This window comes from Tribolium castaneum, chromosome 2, assembly GCF_031307605.1.
Source record: "Tribolium castaneum strain GA2 chromosome 2, icTriCast1.1, whole genome shotgun sequence".
Taxonomy (NCBI): domain Eukaryota; kingdom Metazoa; phylum Arthropoda; class Insecta; order Coleoptera; family Tenebrionidae; genus Tribolium; species Tribolium castaneum.
Genome location: NC_087395.1, coordinates 2735731 through 2742093, shown reverse-complemented (window position 1 = coordinate 2742093; position 6363 = coordinate 2735731). Strand labels below are relative to the sequence as shown.

The following is a 6363-nucleotide window of genomic DNA, read 5'->3' as shown; positions in this document are numbered from 1 at the left end:
CACTTCATGTAAGCATCATTTATTTTATACAATCACTAGGAATAATAAAATTTCAGTCAATTAATATTTTAATATTTTTTTCAATAGCAATGTTAAACTGTTTCTTTATCAACTCTTTCGTGCAGATAAGATGTTTTAAATTTATTTTGTTCAACTAAATTTACAAATTCCAACATATTAATTTGAAAGGTTAACAATAACTTTTTTCTCTTAAACTTGAAGTCCTTTTAGAAAAAAAAAGTATTGTACAGGATAATAAAGATTGTAAGTATCAGCATTTAGTTTCCTGAATATTAATTTTAAATAAACTAAAGATACAGGAGATAAAAATATAAAAAAATAAACGATTTTTTCATTAGTATTTTATTGCATATTTTTGGTGTAATTTAATTGATTTTAAGTAACAGGTCAAGTGTCGGTCTCTTTATTGCAAAAACAGGAACTAACAATAGTGTGTACTGTGTTTGTTATTTCATTGATCACAACGTACTGACATCCTTGTCACTCATTTGTGTAAGAAGAGATAACATCGAATATATCGTTTTCGCAATCTATAATAATACAACTTAAAATACTTAAACACAAATAACTATTAATTATAATACTGCTGCTCCTAAGTTGTAGTTGACGCTGGAATTTTCCGTGAATCGAAAGTTGATCGGTTTGATATTAACCATAATCATGAGGTAAATTTGTTTATTCCATTTGTTGAACAAATACCAAGGAACCGAGCACCATGTGTAGAGAAGTTCTTCAAACTAGAATGCAATAGTTGTGAAAAGACTGTTTTTGTTTAACGAGCACAATGTTTGCCAAAACGAGTGAGCGCAACGAGTTAAACAATAACAGGCTTTTCATGTATTACAATATTTTTACTAATTCCTTCGTAAATTGAAAATGCATTCCCGCAGTTTAATTTTAACCTCGGCCGTTAATAAGTGACATTTGGTAACGAGATTAAAAAAAATATTTTTCGCCCTTGTACTTTTATTACATACAATATCCTCTAGTTTCTGTCCAGATGTTACTGTTGCCATAAATGTAGTAATTGCTGCTACTGTTAAAGTACCAGCGTGAAGATAGTCACTTATCACTAGAGTGTCTGAAAACTGAATCTTTGCGTTAAAAAATTAAACTAAAACAAAGGAAACAACCTTAAAATAGAACATAAGGATACTTATGCCAAGCAACCCTCCAATAACAGCATACAACAATATATAAATTGCTATTCGCTGGTTAACTGCTTGAAAAGTTCTGAAACATTATTAAATTTGGTCTAACGTACGGATACTAGACTACAGTCACGACCAAAACGAATGACACCGCTAAAACCGTAGCCACAAATCATTTCGAGTGTTATAGTTAATGTATATAAGCTAACTGGAAAGTTTGTAAACTAACTGGTTTGTTGAAATTTTGACTTAAAATGTTTTAGTCAGGCTTTTACTATCCGACCCGGTTGGTAGGCGCGTCATTCTTTTTGATCGTGACTATACGCTAGGAGACAAAACGATGTACACGGTCTAAATAATTCAGCGGTTAGCACAAAGCAAACAAAAACCAAGGCAGATAAACCATTAAATTCTTAATAGTAAGAGACAAAAATAGTGCAAACATTAAACTACAGGGTGAGTCATTGATATGGGCGTGCTTGATTGCTCCTACACTGTCAAAGATATCGAAATAAATCAAATGGCACTGCAAATGGAAAGTCCAAAAATTATTTTGCCCTATACAAGATGTTTCATTTTTACAATGGAACCCCCGGTATATTTGTACATATTAAAATTTGCAATTTTTTAGGTTTTATAAATCAGTTTAGTTTTTGCCATTGACTTTAACCGTTCAGAAATTATTTAATTTTTTCTATAATTTAGTGCGTCTGCAGGCACCTTATTAAAAAAATCTCAGCGTCCTTAGTATTTAGGATATCAAGTTGAGACTTGCATTGTGGTATCACCTTGCAGTGGCACATTAATTTTGGTATACTTTGCAGGAGCATAACATGATTTTTTAAATAGCACTGTATTTTATTACTAATTATTATTCAGCTTCTCATTTTACATTTTTTTACTTCATTAGTTTTGTCCAAAAGTTGATATTTAAAGAGATAATTCGATTTTTCTGAAAAATACACACAAAATTTCTAGGATACTAATGTAGCGTGCTATGAAAAACAAACATTTTGGCCTACTAATGTCATAATGGCATTTATAGTCAGTCATGTTTTAATTTTATTGTGAAAATGAATTTTTTGTGTAAAATGCTCATCTAGACACAAATTTAAATAAAATTTTGACAAGAAATTATTAAATAAAAATGACAGAAGTTTACAAGGAGAAATAAAGAAATAAAAAAACTGAGATACAACAAATCAACAGCGATAACATATTACTTGCAGTTACAAAACTGTTTAAAATGACGGCGTTCTTAATCAGTAAAGTAATACATTGGTCAATTCTTATTCAAAATTCGCCGCTTCTAATATGGCTTGATCAATTCTACCAGAAGTTTATATAATTCTTTCTTGTATATTTTCTCTGGTAGTGCCGTCGTTTTTTTTCTTTTTTGTTTCTTTTAAGTCTATATCTTGATGAGATTTGTATGAAAAATTCATTTTTACAACAAAATCAAAACGTGATGTACAAAAAACTTTAGTCTGAAATTGTTGTGTTAGAATTTATTATTTTACATGGCACACTACGTTGGAATCCAAGAGATTTTTTGTGCATTTTTCAGAAAAACCAAGATATCTCCGAAACATATAAACTTTTGGAAAAAAATTTAAAAGGTGAAAAAGATGTAAAATGAGATGCTGAATAATACTCAGCAATTGAATACAGAGAGTGCTATTTAAAAAAAATAAGTTTTGGTTCTACAAAATTTACTAAAAGCAAATGGACAGTCTTGTTGCCAAAAAATGCCCTTGACAGTTGTCTACAGACAGACAAAATCCCAACTCCATATCCCAAAAACCAAGCGCTCTGCGATTTTTTAATTATGTGCCTGCAGACGCACAAAATTGTAGAAAAAAATATATAACTTCTGAATGGTTCATGTAAAATGCAGAAACTAAACTGATTTATAAAGCCTAAAAAAGTGCATATTTCAATTTGTACAAACATACTTGTATGTGCCATTTAAAAAAACTATGTTAAAGGGTGCACTGTAAAAATAAATGAAATACCCTGTATAAGGAAAAATAATTTTAGAACATGCAATTTGACTTCCCATTTGATTCACTTCGATATCTTTGACAGTGTAGGTGTAATCGAACACGCCCATATCAATGATTCACCCTGTATATTAAAAAAAATTAAAATAAACTTTTGCCAATTTTCGTTCCGTTCCATATTTTTGAAAATCCTGAATATACGGTTGAAGATAGAAAAACAGTGTAAGGAACAAAGTTATAGAGAATTAAATTTCCCTTAAAAATTCCGCGCCAAAATAAATCTTCAACGTTCAACGCGAAACGAAAACTTTGCATGAGGGTCTCGCAACGTTTTTGGGGCCTAAACGGTTGAAGATAAAAATATGGTCTTGCGGACTTTCTTACAGTAAATTTTATTCTCCACAACTTTCTTCCTAACATTTTTCTGGTATCTTTAGTCGTGTTTGTACTGTTTTAAAAAATACTGAACGAAGCGCTATTTGTAAATTAAAATTTTTTTTCATGTTTCTTGTGAAAATTATACTCGTTAGTTTTTCTCAGTGTGCTAAGAATGCAAAGGTCAACGTTTCAGTGTTTTTTTCTATGTAATTAGTAAATTAGTTGAATTTCGATTAGTTTTAAAAGATTTGACGCCGAATAACGCGCCCTGGTGTTTGCTCTGCAGTACTACTTTTTTTGGTACGATTTTGTGTCTCGTTTCGTCTCCTAATCTATAGTCCTCAGTAACAATTAGTTCATTACCTGTGAAATTCTGTGTAACGTTTTACAATAACAATAATGTTTTTTGTAATTTTGTGCTGAAAATCCTTGTCGTTGGGCAATTTTAAATCATCGCAACCCGATTCAATAATGTTGTTCCTTATCCAGTCCAAAACCAAATAGAATTGAAATCGTATGTGAGTTGCCCCGTACACCACTTGGTTGCAGGTGGCTGGTAGTGCAAGTGCCATAACAATGTAGCTCGCTTTATACATCCAACAAAGTTCAGTTTTCCATTTTGGAACATAAATTTCAATGATTTTGTACACATAACATATCTCTTCTGCATTTTTTGATGGAAAAGTGTGGGCAAGACCAGCAATTAGTGCAATAACTGTGTTAACAATGATGTAAGCTGTGATTAATTTAACTTGAAATTTGATTCGATTGATTAATTTTGGGTCAGTGGATTTTATTTGCCACAGCGTTGCTGATTTAATGCCTTCAGGTCCAATGTTAGATATAGTTAAACATGTTGTAAGTGAGAGAATGATCTACAAATTTTCAATTGTAATTTAAAATATTATGATGCACTCAAGTTTTTCGAATGTATATTACAAAAAAGGATCCAAACCAGTAAGGCGAATACGATATGAAGTAAAGGCTGTTGAAATTGATAAGAAAATGATATCCTTGAAGTACCATAAGCACTGTGTTGGCCACCAACATTACAAATATTACAAACTTCAATAGTTTGTACTGGAAAATGTCACAACACCAAAATCGAAGTAACCACAAAACATCATCTAAAATTTGAAGGTTGTAACTAATTTCAACGAACGAAGCGAGTTAAAAAAATATTTCAAATAAAAGTTTGAGGAACATTAAACTAAGGAATAATACTACAAAACGTGTATATACACGTATTATAGTATTATTCCTAAATAGGAACGGTTATAACATCTCATGCACAAATTAAAATTATTGACTAGCACAAGTGTTCGAGGTAATCCGGCTCGAGGGACCAGATTAGGGACTTGATTTTGTTCAGTTGTTTTCATTGCTTACAAGTTTCTATTTTTTTGTTAATTTCAAACTTTAATTAATCACACATTATTTAGAAACCGTAACTATACCTTAAATACAAACAATATTTTAAATTACTTCTAGTAGATGAATTGATGATAATTATAATGTTCTTTGACTAGCTCTACATAATGAAAGCATTATTATTCAATTTACATTCAGTTAAATAACGAGGGATCATTACATTATAGTTATTAATAATACGAGTGCAAAAAGACAAGCTGAAAGTTCGAGAGCTGTCATTATGCAACGGGCGTATGCGAGTTGCATACTTAGACATCCAAGAACTTTAAACGTTATCGCAAAACTGTTATTAATTTTTTTTTGTTGGAACATGATAATTTAAAACAGTTTGCTATGAGAAGCGTGTTTTAAAATTGTGAAAACACGTTGCTATCGAAAACGTGTTTTAAAATAGTGTTTATAAACTAGGATTCAGATATTAAAAAGAAGGCTTAAAATTTTATCACAAAAAAAAGTTTTAAAAAATGCTAACATTTCACATGTAATCCGGCTCGAAGGACCATAAATGGGTTTTGGATTTGAATCTGTTCAGTTGGTTTCATTGCTTACATCTTTTTACTTTCTTCATGTTTGTGTGTTTTTTAATAGTTTAATAACTTGAAAAAAACTGTTTTTTGCTGTTTTTTGAAATTTGAAACTTGACAATATTCTAGAAGATAACTAAACAATGATTTTCAAATTTTACAAAAACTCAAAGAGTTTAAAAGTCATCCGGAGCAAAATCTCTTATGGGAGTTCCAATGTCAATGACGGGGTAGGTGTACGTACCTCAAAAACTACCAAACATATTTTCATAAACTTGCTATTATGTAAAAGAGATTTTTTTTCCTTTTTATCGGTCGTTTTATATTTGCAATAGATTACCTACAAAATGTAATAAAGCTAGAAAAACAAAAATTGAGGAAACATATTTTAAGAGGTTTTTCGAATTTTTAAACGACCTATAAATTTAAGCTTGTTGTTTAACCAGATAATTTTAAAAGTCCGATGAAAAACTGTTTATAAATAACATTTCCACAGAGGTAGCCTTATTTGCAATCGAAAATCGAATGAGTAAGAGATAATTACAACCCTCCCATAAAAAGTAACCGCAAATAATTAGACTCAGACTTTGTAAATAAAAATTTGAACAAACAAATTGATATAGTATGCCAAAAACTCTGACAAATAGGGACTAATAATGTGTATGCGTTTTACTCATCAGTTTCTGAAGACTGTGTTTACATTGTAAGTTGTAATGACTTTAGTGTATACTCGAAAAGAATTACTCAGTACAAGATAAATTAGTTAAATTAGTTTGGTTGTTTGTTTGAACAGATGCAAGCCCTGAATCTGGTCCTTCGAGCCGGATTACATCGCTAGAAAATAATTTTAATTTG

At 30.5% G+C, this 6363-nt stretch overlaps 1 long non-coding RNA gene across 1 annotated transcript; it reads right to left on the bottom strand.

Annotated features, from left to right (window-relative positions):
* Window positions 1–375: 375 nt before the first annotated feature.
* On the bottom strand, window positions 376–5794 carry LOC135265498 (uncharacterized). The gene is made up of 5 exons (XR_010333208.1): window positions 3917–5794; window positions 1155–1254; window positions 999–1109; window positions 606–758; window positions 376–551 (listed from the first exon to the last, which is right to left on the bottom strand). It is a non-coding gene; the product is annotated as an uncharacterized LOC135265498 (long non-coding RNA).
* Window positions 5795–6363: the final 569 nt, after the last annotated feature.